Genomic DNA, 14,081 nt, shown 5'->3' with positions numbered 1-14,081 from the left:
AGGTATCCTGTTTCTGTAGGGCGTCTAATACTTGAATATCTTCAACCTAATGTTTGAAATTTACTTTCAAAGATTCTATTTTAAAACATTGTATAGATGGCTTCACAATTTAATTAAAGGCTTACATGCTTTATTGAATGGACTCTTCATCACATTGTTTACCAGGTTATGACTACAAAAATATTATTTAGGGAACATTAACCTCAATTTCATTTGAATCAAAACTTATAATTTTAAACTTTTAAAGGTAAGTTATCTTCCACATAAAATTACAAAAGAAAAGCAGATTTCAAACACAATGTAAAAATAACTGCCTATCAATCTTCCCTACCAGACATTCCACATTCATACTATCTTAGCCTGCAGATCCAATTATCCTCCAACATTTGCTGCTCAACCATGCTGAGATTATTCACCAGCCCTCCAGTTAGACTGTAATAAAAAGTCTGTAGGTGCATTTACACTCAGAGAGAAATCAGGTATAAATGCTAGCATTGCAGTCATCTCTCTCTGAGTTACATGCAAAGCCATAAACAGCAAAGTAATGAATTAGACTATTTCCAGCTATTTTACCCATTCATTTGCATTACATTTGAACTTGCTAATTTAAAAAAAAACAAAACAACTCTAGGTGCAGCATACCTTCAAGACGACCCAAAGGCCTTTCAAATGAAAGCATTAATATCATATGGAGGATATTTCCTCCTGTGCCCAGACAGCTGAAGAGTGGCTCCAACGTGGATATGCGATTACCCTCTGTAAAGGCAACCTCAGCTCTCTCTCACTATTTCTTTAAGCTTGACATTTTAAGAAAGTATTCATACATACTGAAACTGCATTAACCTCTAAGATTATGTTCTGCACAAAAAACTGTCAGACTTTCTGCTTCTCAGCAAAAAAAATTAACAGCAGATTCATGATAAAATGATTTCTGATACTCCAGTCTTCATGGTCTTACTGCAGTAGTTGTACATCATGTCAGAACAAAAACCTTCTGCCACAGGACACTGGTATACATTGCCAAAAATGTCAGAACCACAGTTTTCAGCCCAAAGCCGCAACTACTTGAACTGCAGGAGTCATTTCATTAGCTGACAGCTGCAATAAGCTGTTCTTTCTCTATGTGGAGAAGCTACTGGTGGGAGGTACAATTCGCACAGGCATACTCCATAAATCATATACCACTTAAAGAAAAATTTACTTAAGAAAACATTTACAAAGTACTCTGCAATATCTTTCCTATTTATTATCTTTACTTTCCTAGTGCATTCATGCCTTAACATTTTGTAATCTAAAACTCACAATGGACTTTAAAGACATAGGAAAAATTCAGGAAAAGTCAAAATTTTTGCTCCTATTTGTACAATTTTTGCTGACCAAAGAATCTAGATCCTTGGTGTTTCTTGATGATCTATTTCTAGTGAATATATTCTTACTGATCTAGAGAAAGTAAAAATAAAGTTCTTTAGTTACAGGTTGAAACCATGACGATGGTGTTTATTTACTGTGTTACTGCTGTGTAAGGTAATATAAAATTGTAACTTGATATGGAACTATCTGAGAAAGGCACTGACACATTCCAAAACCATATGATATTAGTAAAATACAGCACTAACAAACACAGACCTTTTTTGAGTCTTTAATGCTGTGATAACCTTTAGTCTCAATTATCTAAGGAAAGCTATGGACTGATACCAGTAATGATGGTGGTGGAAGCTGACTTCAGTGTCACAAACACGCATTTGCCAGCCAGTACTGAGCCAGGCAAGCAACAGGCCTTCAGATTTACCTTTTCAAATTGTTTCAAACATTTTTCATGGAAACCATTGAAAATTGCTGGTGGGTAATAACGCAACCAGACACCCAGCTTTGTGGGTTTTTTAAAATACATATTACATTCAATGCATGAACCAAAGACATGTGTGTAATCTTTATTCTTTCTTAATCTGAAACAGAGCATGCCAGAGAGGATTGGTATGGGCATTTCTCTTCTGAACTACAGTCATTTTACTTCAAATGATTAGTACAAAACAATAAAAAAACTATCACTGTTTAAAGAAGAGTCTTGGAGAGGGGTGCCACATCTCTCCCACAACACATAATTACCTGTCACACCCCCAGAATACCTCCTAGCGCCAAAGACTCTCAAAAGCAAAGCAGGGCAAAATAGACACCTTAGTGCTGCTCTCCAGCAATGGCTCCAGCCAGCAGGTGGTCCAGGTGGAGCAGCATTTAAGTCGGTTTAGCTACCTATAGAAGCAGTCCTTATCCGTACAGTTTTTTGAGCCATTTCAAGAAGTTATGGAGAGGAAGAAACATACAGTGCCATGGTTACTTATTTCCATTACTTTTCTCCAGAGTTACTCAGAAGAGTATCTGTTCCACTAGAGGGAGGAGCAGGCTCAGGAACTGAATTTCCAACTAGTGCTCCAGTGCCATGTACAATAGCAGCCTTATTCCTATGTGAAGGATGGTCTGTTGTCACTAAGAGCTGAAAGGACAACACTGGAACATGAAGGTCTATTTATGCAGAAATGTTTTCTAACAATAAAAAATCAAGAAAGAAAAAGGAAGATTCCCACCTGAGGTATATTTGATTTTCTGATTTTGTTTCTGGTTTTACTGAAAATGGGATGTGGTTTTAGTTACAAATAAAGTCTTTCATATTATATTTAGACTTCCAGGTCACGCTTTCCTTTGACACAGGGATTAAGGTGTCTGGACAGAGCAGCAATGTGTAGTTTATTTCCTCTTTTGTAAAAGGGCTTCATGTAGATGTTGTTTTTCATGTATGCTGTCTTATAGTTTCTTATTGTTAAGATTTGGTAACAAGATGATACTATCTTCATCTGAAAACCAGTGTACTTACGAACTTACAGATTATTAATGCATTGTAAAGTATGAAAATATTAATATTTCTAATTCCAGTGTGTTCCACTGAAATATATTTGAAATAGAACAGACCTTCAGATTGCCAAGTATCAATTTCAAAATCTACAAAGCCCCCATGTCAGAGTTTCTATATGTGCACTGCACAGAACAATATGGCAAGTCACTGTAATGGAGAGATTAAGGTTATTTACTATTGAAACTGTTTTCAGCAACTTTGGTTGGGATAAGTCCCCTGACTAGTTAGCACACAGCCCAGAGGAAACAGGCTCATGAGAACAGCTGTATCTTATGTCAACAATCAAGGCTACAAGAAGACATGGCTTTTGTCCAACCTATCCATTTCACCTGCCAGAGAACAGCTATGCCTGAAAAGGAAGATGTTTATGGAAGAGCTGGAACCTGGTATGCATTCCTTTCATCTCCACCCTCTGAAACAGTGGGCAGACTGATGTACCATCTCCCCCATGGGGCACTTTGTGGTAGCATCCATGCAAGTGACTTCTATATGATGTTAAGCATGGTAGCATGCTACTGCCTTCTCTTTGGGTTTGACTAACAGCTATGACCTTTGCATCTTCTCCAAGATGACTGAGAGATAGTCTTAAAAAAAAACACCCACCTCTGAGTCGTTTAATGACTCTAGACAAGACTCCAACAGAGTGCTGTATTTGAATAAGTAGGTGCAGTTCGATGTTGGCTCTGAGGTCCTTAGGCAATCAGAGTGCTTTAGCATGTACCCTTAGGAAGTCCTGTCTCTTACAGAGGTCACACTTCAATTTTCCCTGTAGCACATTCCATCAAGCCAGAATATTTGAGACATTATATAAAAAGCTTGGAAAATTTCTGGCTTTCCTGAGCCAAACGCATTAAAATCCCTAGATATTAAGACAGAAACCTTGAACTTGATGGGATGCAGACAGTAGGGTCAATACGCTTATGGCAGCCCCAGCAGGAAATGTGCTGCATGATTTTATATTGCCTACTGTTTTCTAAATATTTAGGCTTTCATGCTTCCCATTACTGTAACTCAGCCAAGAATCAACGAAGATCTGAGTAACTGAGGTCAACTGAAATTTTCCTGCATTCCCAGAGATGTGTGTGGGTTTGAACTATTCCCCCGAAAGTGTTATATTAGAGTCAGAATAAGACAAGAGAGAGTTTTACAGTCATCCACAATCATCTTAGCAGAACAGGGCAGTACTGTCTTGTATCAAACTGCAAGAAACCGTTAGTGTTTGCCTTTATTGTAAGTTATTCCTAACATCAGGGTAAGAAGACATGTAGTCTGAGTTTAAAAATGCACTGTAGAGTCATATAGACTTCAGTGAAAAGAAACCTGGACTATTGCACTACTCCTAAAGTATACCACTTCCCCTTCTGAATGTCTTGATCTGTGATGATACACAGATGAGCAGAGAAAAGGTATAGGATTTACACTTGGTTCCTGTTGTCAGAAAAAAACATTCTGAATAATATCATTCAACCATGGCTGGGCTTTCTCTGGATCAATGCAAGGTTAAGGCCACTGCCTCTTTTGATCTCTGCTCATTAGCACGGAACTTGTGGTCTCATTAGTAAGAGTAGAGTGATGCCAGGCATATAGGGTACTTTAGCAACAGTAGATTATGAACTACATAGACTTACAAAAAGTATCATGCGAAAACTGATGTATTTTGCTTCGCAGTATTCTGCGTACCTTGACATTGATCAAGATCAGTTTCACCTGGTTTCATCTTTTAAAGTGCTGCTTATTGCTGCGAGTTGCATAAAATGGAATCAATGGGAATAGGTAAAAAAAAACCAGTTATTGTATTTGCACTTACAGTTGTTTATTTAGTGAAGCAAATACATACCCATTATGATTTGCCCTAAAACAACCAAGGAGGGGTTGCTAAGATATTCCCATCAGTGAAAAATCAGGGAGCTGCCTAGAGTCTACATTTTCCCATACAAATATGTATCTGTGACCTCAGGTAATAAACAAGAGTTCTACTGTAATAACAGTAGAAATCTAGTCTAGGAGATTTAGGATAACCATTCCTAGAAAACAGGTTGCAGTATTTAAATTAACAATATTTGAAATCATTTTTTTACAGAAGTACATTTGTGAACTATGTTGTCGATGTGAATTGGCAGTTGTGTGGTTGCACGTCGGCTCTCTCACACATGGCATTAAGGAATGATATTCCAGAGGACTTATGGCCCCCAGAGAAAAGCCTTCAGACCACCAACTACAAAATTCTTCTACCAAAGATTTTGGGAGAATTATTGAAATCACATGGCAATTTACATGCAAACACAGAAATATTTTAATCACATAAATACTAATATAAACACAACAAACCGCTTCCAAACAAGTAAGACTGAACATAGATGACAGTTAAGTATGGAAAGGCATGAAAATGCCCATCCTTCTCTTACCCATTTATGCTTAGTACTTCTTAGTTTTTGTCACCAGAACTCTTAAGATTAAAATATCCCACTATCCCAAAACATGTTCCACAGCTAAACTTTTTACCTTATACCTCATGTACATTTCAAGATTGAAAGTTTTGTATTTTTCAAGTTAAAATAATTATAGACAGAGCTCTGTTCATTTGATTAAAGTTGTTGGGGCATATTTTTAACATTTTCAACTGAGATAATGCTTCAAGATAGAGAAATAACACTTACTCTACACATCATTCAGCAGCTAGGAAATTAAAATCCTGCTTTGGCTAATGTGTTGGAGACAACTCAATTATTGATGTAATACTTTTCATTTTGCCATGATAGACCATGACTGCAAAATTTTGGAAAATGTACTTTTTTCCCCTCAGAAGAGGAACACTTCTTGGTTTCGCTTGCCATCTAGTCGTTTTCATTATTTAAATACATATTTTTCCTATGCTGATCTTCTCCTTACGATAACTGTTTTCTGTAACGAGATTTACTAAAGCACAGCAGCCATAAGCTATGGGCTACTCCAAGATATATTTTAGTAAGCAAAGATAAAATTAACTTGCAGTGTCAAATCTCCATGTGAGATGAAGAGTGTTTGGACTCTGTAATTCCTTCTGCCATACTTTCCATTCTCTCATTCCTCTCCTATTTCACTCAGAGGAAGTGTTCCTATCTTTTCAGAACAGAGTGTAGATAGTTCAAAAGTGTGCTTTGCTTTCATCCATATATAGCACACCCAATCTGAAAGAAATTATTTGAAACAGTTTCTTCAGTGCTTCATTTTGATGCTGTAGGCAGTCAAACTTGATTACAGTACCATGATATAAGAAGCAGTGATACATTTTATCTTTCTTTAGACTTTATGTATGCAATGTTTTCAATAACAGCTTTTTTCTTAATTTTAAAAACATTCAGAAGTGCTATTAGCCAAAAATACTTCGCTGCATCAGCAGCTTATCTGGGGACTGAAGTTGGCTTTATTTTATTCAAATAAGTTAGAACTGCCTGCAGTCCTGTCTGCCTGCAGACAATTTGTTTAATTTTCCTGTTTAATTTTTAACACAGGAAGGATTCTTTTTTGGTTGTCAGCTATGAAAACCAGAAACGTAGTTTCAGAAGTCAAATCATGTCCTTCAATGCATTCATCGTTAATAAAATTCTTGACACAGCCGGGGTGGATTTGAGGCATAAACTTGCAGAATAATTTATCTGAGTCACAACTACCAGTGGTGATAAATGAGAGTGAAAGAAAGCATTTGGCTTTCAGATGTTAGGTTGGGTGTGGCAGGACTTGCAGTTAGAATAAGTTTAGTAAATTTGGAAAGTTTTATAAGGAATCAAAATGAGTTCACAACTCTTCCGCCCAGCTGTTCTTAGTAAAATCCTACTCTAAAGTCTTTGTGTTCTTAGGACAAGGGCAAGCTACAAACAATACTGCCATTTGTTTAGATTTCCATATTTGCCAAGAGCAGCACCATGTGCAATGGATCTCCTCCTGTAGTTAGGTGATCTGTTCTTAGATGTATATTGTTTTGGAGGATCACTTTACCTTTAATGTTTAGTATTTTAGTGCTTTCTAACACATTAAATTATTTTGAGTGTGGAAGACTTAATGAAGACTGTAATGAGGTTCCTTAAGTCTTGGTTTTTTTCTAGAATGTATTGCAGGACATAAAAAAAGTGTGATTACAGCAATTTAGAACATGCTTGCTCACAGCCAGCCTCTTGCATTAACAAAGTTTTTTCCATTACCTTTCTATAGCTCCCTTTTTGAAAGAAAAGAGGTAGGAGAACAAAATAGTTGATTATTGTGTCTGAGGTAAAACAGGCACATGAAATACTAGAAGCATCCAAGTGTGATATATTAGATCAGATATTACAAAAAGATGCTACTTTTTGAATATATAGTCATGGTTATAACAAACTTGTTAGTTTGAAAAGTTGCCATTGTTGGCAACTGAATCCTGGTTACCAGATGAGACAAATTCTTCCTTATGCTATTTTTAGGAGTGGAGTAGACTTATTGTTATGGGCAGTAACAAAGATACAGACTTAAGTTCACTCTTTGTTCCCCCCAAACAACTGTTTCTTCTACTTAGAAGAGGCTCTAAGAGGGAAAGTCAGAGCATGCAATGGATTTTATGCAAAATCATTTCCCCTAAATTCAAGAAAGTGATGTAGAAAAAGCCACATTCTAACTGTTATTTAAGATGCTTCTCTCTTCAGCTTGAACATTTCTCCAGAGAGATGGGGATGATGCAGAACTTCCTCAGCTAGGGAACTTGGATTAACCCCACGCAATACAGAATCAGGATGAAAGGGCTTTTGAACTCAGTGCCATTCCTCAGTTGGAAGAAAACCCTGTGCTCTGAGCAAAGTGAAGATCCAGGCAGCATGAAGCACAATACAAACCATAGCAGCCACTTTACTTCAAAAGGCTGAGGAGAAAATAAGGAATGATATATTGTGCAGGAATGGCTTAATGCGGACCTAAATTCCAGCTACCCTCTTGCCAGAAATTCAGGTATCATGGCTCTTCCCAGTCCTAACAAATTAGGGCTCCTCAGTTCTAGCAAATTATTTTATGTTGCGTTTCAAGAACACTTCAAGGAAGATGGGCAAGTGGCACGTTCCATCCCTATTGTGCCGGGCTGCAAGGAGAAAGGCACCACACTTCAGGCCAAAATAACATGTAAGAACAGTCTGTGGCTCAGGAACTCAAGCGCTTAGCTGAAGATAGGACTTTCTGGGCTCTGGATGGTAACTCCTTAGACCAATTTTTAACATTGTAACTGTGTGCTATTTGTCTGAAGCCAGTTGTATTACAGAGAAGTCAGACCAGAATTAGCAATACCTGCCCCAGGCTGGGGATAACCTGTAGGCTACCAAGTCACGCTGCAGTTTCCTCATTTTCCCTCTCCTGACACACTGATTTTGTTGGTGTAAGTATCAACTGACTTAAGCAGGGAAAAAGGACAAATACACTCAATGTGCTCACTACTGACAGAGGAGAAAGCTAAAGGATGCCTGGGGAAATAAATATACCATATGAAAACAAGAAATTCTCATTACTTGGTAGACCTCAGGCACAGACCTAGAAATGGCCAACAAAAGACAGATGATACAGGACTGGAAACAAACAAACAGAAATGTCCTTATGGAAGATACACAGATGACCAGGGAAGGCAGAGGGATGGTAGGTACATACTCAGACTTCAAGATGGATGAGGAGAGATTAATGAGTGAAGAACTTTGGAGGACAGAGAGAGTTAATTGAGGCAAACTACTGATGTGTTTCACAAACCAGAAACTGACAGTGGTGAGAGAGAACTGATGGGTAGGGAAAGAAAGATTTATGGACTGAGCAGACAAATATGTGTTCAAATCCACTCAAATTGGTTAAGCTATTATGGAACGCAGAAAGACATGGCAAAACCATTAGACCACAAGCTCCTTCTGAACCTGGAACCAGGTGCTCAATTCTATAGAGCCTGACTAATATGTGTAAAAATAAAGTGTTCACCAATAAAGTTATCAGGAAAGTTTAGTCTTGATCTGAAATTATTCTAATATTTTCCTTAACAGAAGAGATAAAAATATTGAAAGTTGTTGATCCTATATGTTGATAAAGATGTAGCTAGGAAAGTAACAAGGATATAGAGACATGTTAATACAAAGACAGATTCTGTAAATGTTTAGAAAATATGATGATTTGCACTTTAAGCCACAGAAAAAGCTATCTGGAGAAGATATACAGGTGGGAAAAGTAAGTTTAAACCCACTTTATTTAACTTCTCAACTCTTTTTTTTTTTCACAAACATACGTTTGTAGCCCCTAATGGATTAACACATTACACATGTCACTTCCATCACTTGCTACCTGGGAGTCAAGGTCTGGCTCTAAAGCAAGATGAGATTGCTAGGTATTTCTGAGGACACAGAACGCACTTAGAAGAGCAAGTGTAAAAGCTGGGCAAACAAAATCATGGTTTCCCACTCATTTTCATGCTTTGACCTAAGGACTCCTTTGCTTGACAGCTGACTCCACCACGGAAGGATCACAGCCTGTAGAATTCCTCTCGCATAAAAAGGCAGAAAAATACAAACCCCATCCTCTTCCCACTTTTTTTTTTTTCCCTCTTTTTTCTCCTTTTTTACACACTTTCTTGATGAACTATACAAGGTTGCTAAATTTATACCTGCCACTGCCACAACAAGTAAGTCATGGAAACCAAGACAGAAGAAGAAATACTTCTCTACTCTCAGTTCTGTATAACACTTTACACATGCAGAAAGTGTATAGCATTTCCTCATCTGTGTACACTGAAATTTTCCATTGTTCCCACAAAGCCCCATCTCACCCCCCCACCCCCAAGTCTCCTGTGGCTAGTGCACTTGCCTTTCTTGCTTAGGCTGAAGTTCAGATGTGCACATATGCCTTGAAAAGTTACTCAGAGGAAGTACTTCCTATACAAAATGCCCATGTGGATTTATATTGCTTGTTGTGGTCCAAATCCAGTTACATCAAAAGTCAATATGAAAAGTCCACTAAGTGAAAAACAATAAGATAAAATGCAGGAATAGATGAAATAATATCAGCAGAGAAAAGCAATAGAACTCAAAAGTTAAGAATTCAGATTTCTTTAAAAACCTATTGGGAGATTATTTCTAATAAACCCTTTGTTTATGCCTTGGCGAAGACACATATCCCTCACTGCAAAACTGGTTGAGTCCTCATTTCTCCAATATTCAACTGGTTGATATTCAATACTGAGGATTCAATATTACAAAAGAAAGCAAATGGTAAGAATTCAAATTTCTTCTCACTGACTAAAAAAGTCAATCAACAAGCACCCAGCTGTTTCACATTGACACAATGGTGTCCTTTTTTTTTGTGAGGATTCTTATGGAAATCAGTGCAGCTTCTGGGCAAGTGTCAGTCACGGTACCAAAAATGCTTGCAGGAATCTGTTACTGTAGGGACTTGGGACACAATTGCTACACAATTAGCAGAAGTTTGGCAGTGTTTGCTGAAAGACTGAAAAGCAACGAACCTCTCTGAGAATCACTAGAATCATTTTATGCCTTCCTTCCTTGTCCCTAATCACCAAAAGCTAAGTCTCTTTCCACACTCTTAAAGCCTATTCACACCAGCGTACTGCCCCTGGAGTTTACAGAAGTGTAAGATGCAAGTAGAAAACATGCATGCAGGCAAATAAAAAATGAATTAAGAAAAGAAGAATATAGTTAAAAAAAAAGCCAGACATGATGATTGGAAATTAGCCTTATTTCTCCATAATATAACAGGACATTCTTAACCTGTTTTGTCTACAAACTGCATTCAACAAAAGCTTATTTTTCCTTAATGAAGAGTGTGTACTTCTGTTTAATAAGAAACCTTCTCAGATGGCAGCTCTTGCCTATCAGTTGAACCTCAACATGCACAATGGGCTAGGATTAGAGACCTGTCCTTTCTAGCCACACATCTGTGAAACACAGGTATGTCACAAAACATACCCCTCCCCTTCACCCAAAGCCTCTAAAGTTCTTCAATGTCCTCAGAATGACCAGCAACTTGAAAGAATTCCTTTCTGCAACTGAAATGTGAACACAAGCAAGTGAAATTAAAATGAAAAACATCTCAAGCCTATTTAAATCAATTTTTTGAGCCTTAACACAGCCCAGTGAACATGGAGAAAAAAAAAAACCAACATTTTACAAAAACACGGATACTGATCCTGTGAAACTTGAATGCGCTCTAATTTTCGCAGACGCGTTTTGCATTTCTCCCTTCGTAGTCCATTTGTTTTAATTCAGTAGCTTCACACTCAGGTGCGGCAACACCTCTGCTGCCGACCCTGCACCTACGGAGCCTCTTGTGGATGACCCTCCCCGCCTGCCCAAACCGCACAGGGGACGAGCGAGGCAGCGAGAGGAGAGGACCCACCCCCCACACACACACCCCGCCCGCTCCGCAGCCCCCAGCGCAGCCTGCCACCCCGCGGCGAGGGCAGCCGCTGGCGCGCAAAGTTGCGCGGGTCTCGGTTCCTGTCCCTGGCCGTGCCGGGCCAGGGCAGCGCTCCGTGCGCGCAGCGCCGAGCATCCTCCGCGGGGGCGCTGCCCCACGGGGTGGGAGCGGCGCGGGTTTGCGGCACTGCAGCAGCAGCTGCTGCAGCGGAGCCGGAGACCTCCCTCTGCCTCCTCCTCCTGCTGCTGCTCCTTCTCCACCCCTGCCGCGCCGGGGACCCTCCATTGTGCGGGAGGCCACACACCAGCGGACTGCGACTCCCCCCCCGCCCCCGGCCTCAAGCCCTTGCACAGAGGAGCCGCTCCCCTCCCCAGCACCCCAGGTGGGTGCGCTCTCATAGCCCCCTCTCCCGTGCTGTCGCTATTTCTAAAGATATTTCTATACCTATAGACATACACACATATACATATATTTCCCCCACCGTCCCATCGCATTTCGGTGCCCGCCCCGCAGGGGATCGGCACCGGCTGGGGCAGAGGAGGGTGCTTCCCCCGGCGGAACGGCATCCCCACGACAAGGGAGAAGGTTATGGCAAGCGCGGCGAAAACAAAGCCGTCGCTTCTGGCTCCGGTCCCCGGGATGCGGGGATCGCCCCGCCAGAAGTTGCGGTGCCGATTCCCGCTCCGCGGCCGCGGGAGACTGTCAGCCTGGGAGGCACCCGAGATCGCCCTAGGGGCCGGCGGGCACAGCGAGGGACGGACCCAGCTACTCAGGGGTGAAACTTCTTTGTTAATAACAGCCGAGCAATAAAGCTGGGGCCGCCGTCCCGCGGAAACCCCGGCAACTTCCCAGACAATAAGGCCGCCGCAGGTACCTGCGGAGAAACTTGTTGGACCGCTCCCTCCGCTGCCCCCGCGCACTGGTCCCTGCAGCATCCCCCTCTCCCGCTGTGACCTCTCCCAGCGCCGCCGAGAAACTGTTGCCTAGCCCGGAGCCGGTGCTCGAGAGCGGCCGAGAGGGGAGCGGATCCCCCCCGCCCCACACACGCCCCTCGGGACTGCGGGCGAGAGCCTCGCACCGGTCGGTACTTCGGTAGTTGGGGGACTTACCCTCCGGGCTCAGCAGGCTCTCAGAAAACTAGCGGTTCCGTCATCCCGACAGTCCTTTGCAACTTTCCTTGCATAGAGCGAGGATGTATCTATAGATATTTGTACGGAGAGAGAGGGAGAGGGAGGGAGAAAGCGCGCGTCAGACGACAAGCAGTTGAGGAGACTTTTGAATAAAAGGGGGATGAAACTGGATTTCTTCCCAGTATCAGGACCCTAGTAATAATAATAAAAAAATAGATAATAATAAAATCCTTGTTCAGGAGAGAATTCTTTGAGGCCCGCTATGTGTATTGCTGCTTCTAGCGCGCAGAGCGGGAGGCATCGCATACAGATAGATCCAAGTGGCCGCGTCAGCCGGCGGGCGCGGAGGGGCCCCGGGTCCTGCTGCTACGGCGCCGGGAACTACAAAGCCGCCGAGCAGCGGCGAGCGGCTCCGGGAAGGGCACGGTCTGGGGGAACGGGAGGGGAGGAGGGGGAAAGCGAGAGGGAGAAGGAAGGAGGGGGGAACAGGGGGGCGGCCGCGGGGGCCAAGTCCCCTTTAATTGATTCGTTACCTCGGCTATTGTAATACATGTTGCAATGTTTAAGCGGGAGAAAGGCGCATTATAAACGGATGTCATGCAATCTCCCCTTTCATAGCTGCTCTTGCATGGCTATTGTGCAGTCCGGTATGAGCAATGTGACTGATTTTTAAGAATAGGGCTTTATTTGTCTGTAGAGTTTGATTTTCTTTTCCCCTGCCCTGTCAAAATTATCCGTCACGTTCTGCAGTAATTATGTAGTTACTCCGGTAATCAATTATTCATCGAATTTCACTTACCTATGCTTTTTCTTTCTTAAGTTATGGCTTTCCAAGGGCACGTCTGTGCCTCTGTGCCAAGAGGGTAAACAAACATTCTTAACAATTAAACAACTGATTTCTAATTAAAAGAGAGAGAAAAAAAAAGAATTATCAGTTTTCTCTATTAATGAATACAAAGACAATATGTAAATTATGGTCCTTATTGGATGTCGATGGACTGAAAGAAAATATCCCATTTGAAAATTCAGGCACTGAAATGAACAGAAAACAGATGCAGCATTTATGTATTGACTGCTAAACTGAGAGACAGTGTGAGATACTGATGACATAGGTCAGCATAACTGAGAACTAACAACAGGGTAAGCACTTACATATACATGCAAGAGCATCACACACAGCAAAAGTTCCATTGCTGTCTTGGACATAATATACATCATATAGCAAGCATACATATAGATAATAAACACTAATAGGCTAAGACTGCAAGTATTTAATGAAGTCTTGTAAATAGTGTATGAAGATTATCTATAAATAAAGACTGCAATATATTGCCATGCATGATGCAATTAAAGGTCTAAACATGCCCACGTGTCCTACATAGAAGGATAGAAATCAACAACAAGGGTCTTGTGTGTACGGTATTGTTAATATGACAAGTCTTACACTCTAGTTGGGAGCTACCAATGTAAATACAGTATGGCAAATGCATTTTGCAAATATTATTGAAAAGTCATATGTACAGCACAAGGTTACTTGCCACTACCCCATTATTTCACCAAATATATACTTAGAAAGAGACCAAATAAGATTAAAATAAACCATGAAGGAAAAAGCAGTGTTTAAACTACTCTTGCACTCTGAGAATCAA

At 40.9% G+C, this 14,081-nt stretch overlaps 1 protein-coding gene across 1 annotated transcript in view; it reads right to left on the bottom strand.

Annotated features, from left to right (window-relative positions):
• The window catches only part of ROBO1 (roundabout guidance receptor 1), a 707,322-nt gene extending 694,491 nt beyond the window's left edge, over positions 1 to 12,831 (bottom strand). Inside the window, exon 1 of the mRNA XM_057404322.1 lies at positions 12,412 to 12,831. The gene's annotated coding sequence lies outside the window, so the exon portion shown is untranslated. The remainder of the gene's footprint in view (positions 1 to 12,411) is intronic.
• Positions 12,832 to 14,081: the final 1,250 nt, after the last annotated feature.

This window comes from Pezoporus wallicus, unplaced genomic scaffold (assembly GCF_028554395.1).
Source record: "Pezoporus wallicus isolate ANWC-B61680 ecotype Strahan unplaced genomic scaffold, APGP_CSIRO_Pwel_v1 contig_5922, whole genome shotgun sequence".
NCBI lineage: Eukaryota > Metazoa > Chordata > Aves > Psittaciformes > Psittacidae > Pezoporus > Pezoporus wallicus.
The sequence above is the reverse complement of the archived record's forward strand: the minus strand, read 5'-3'. Positions and strand labels throughout refer to the sequence as shown.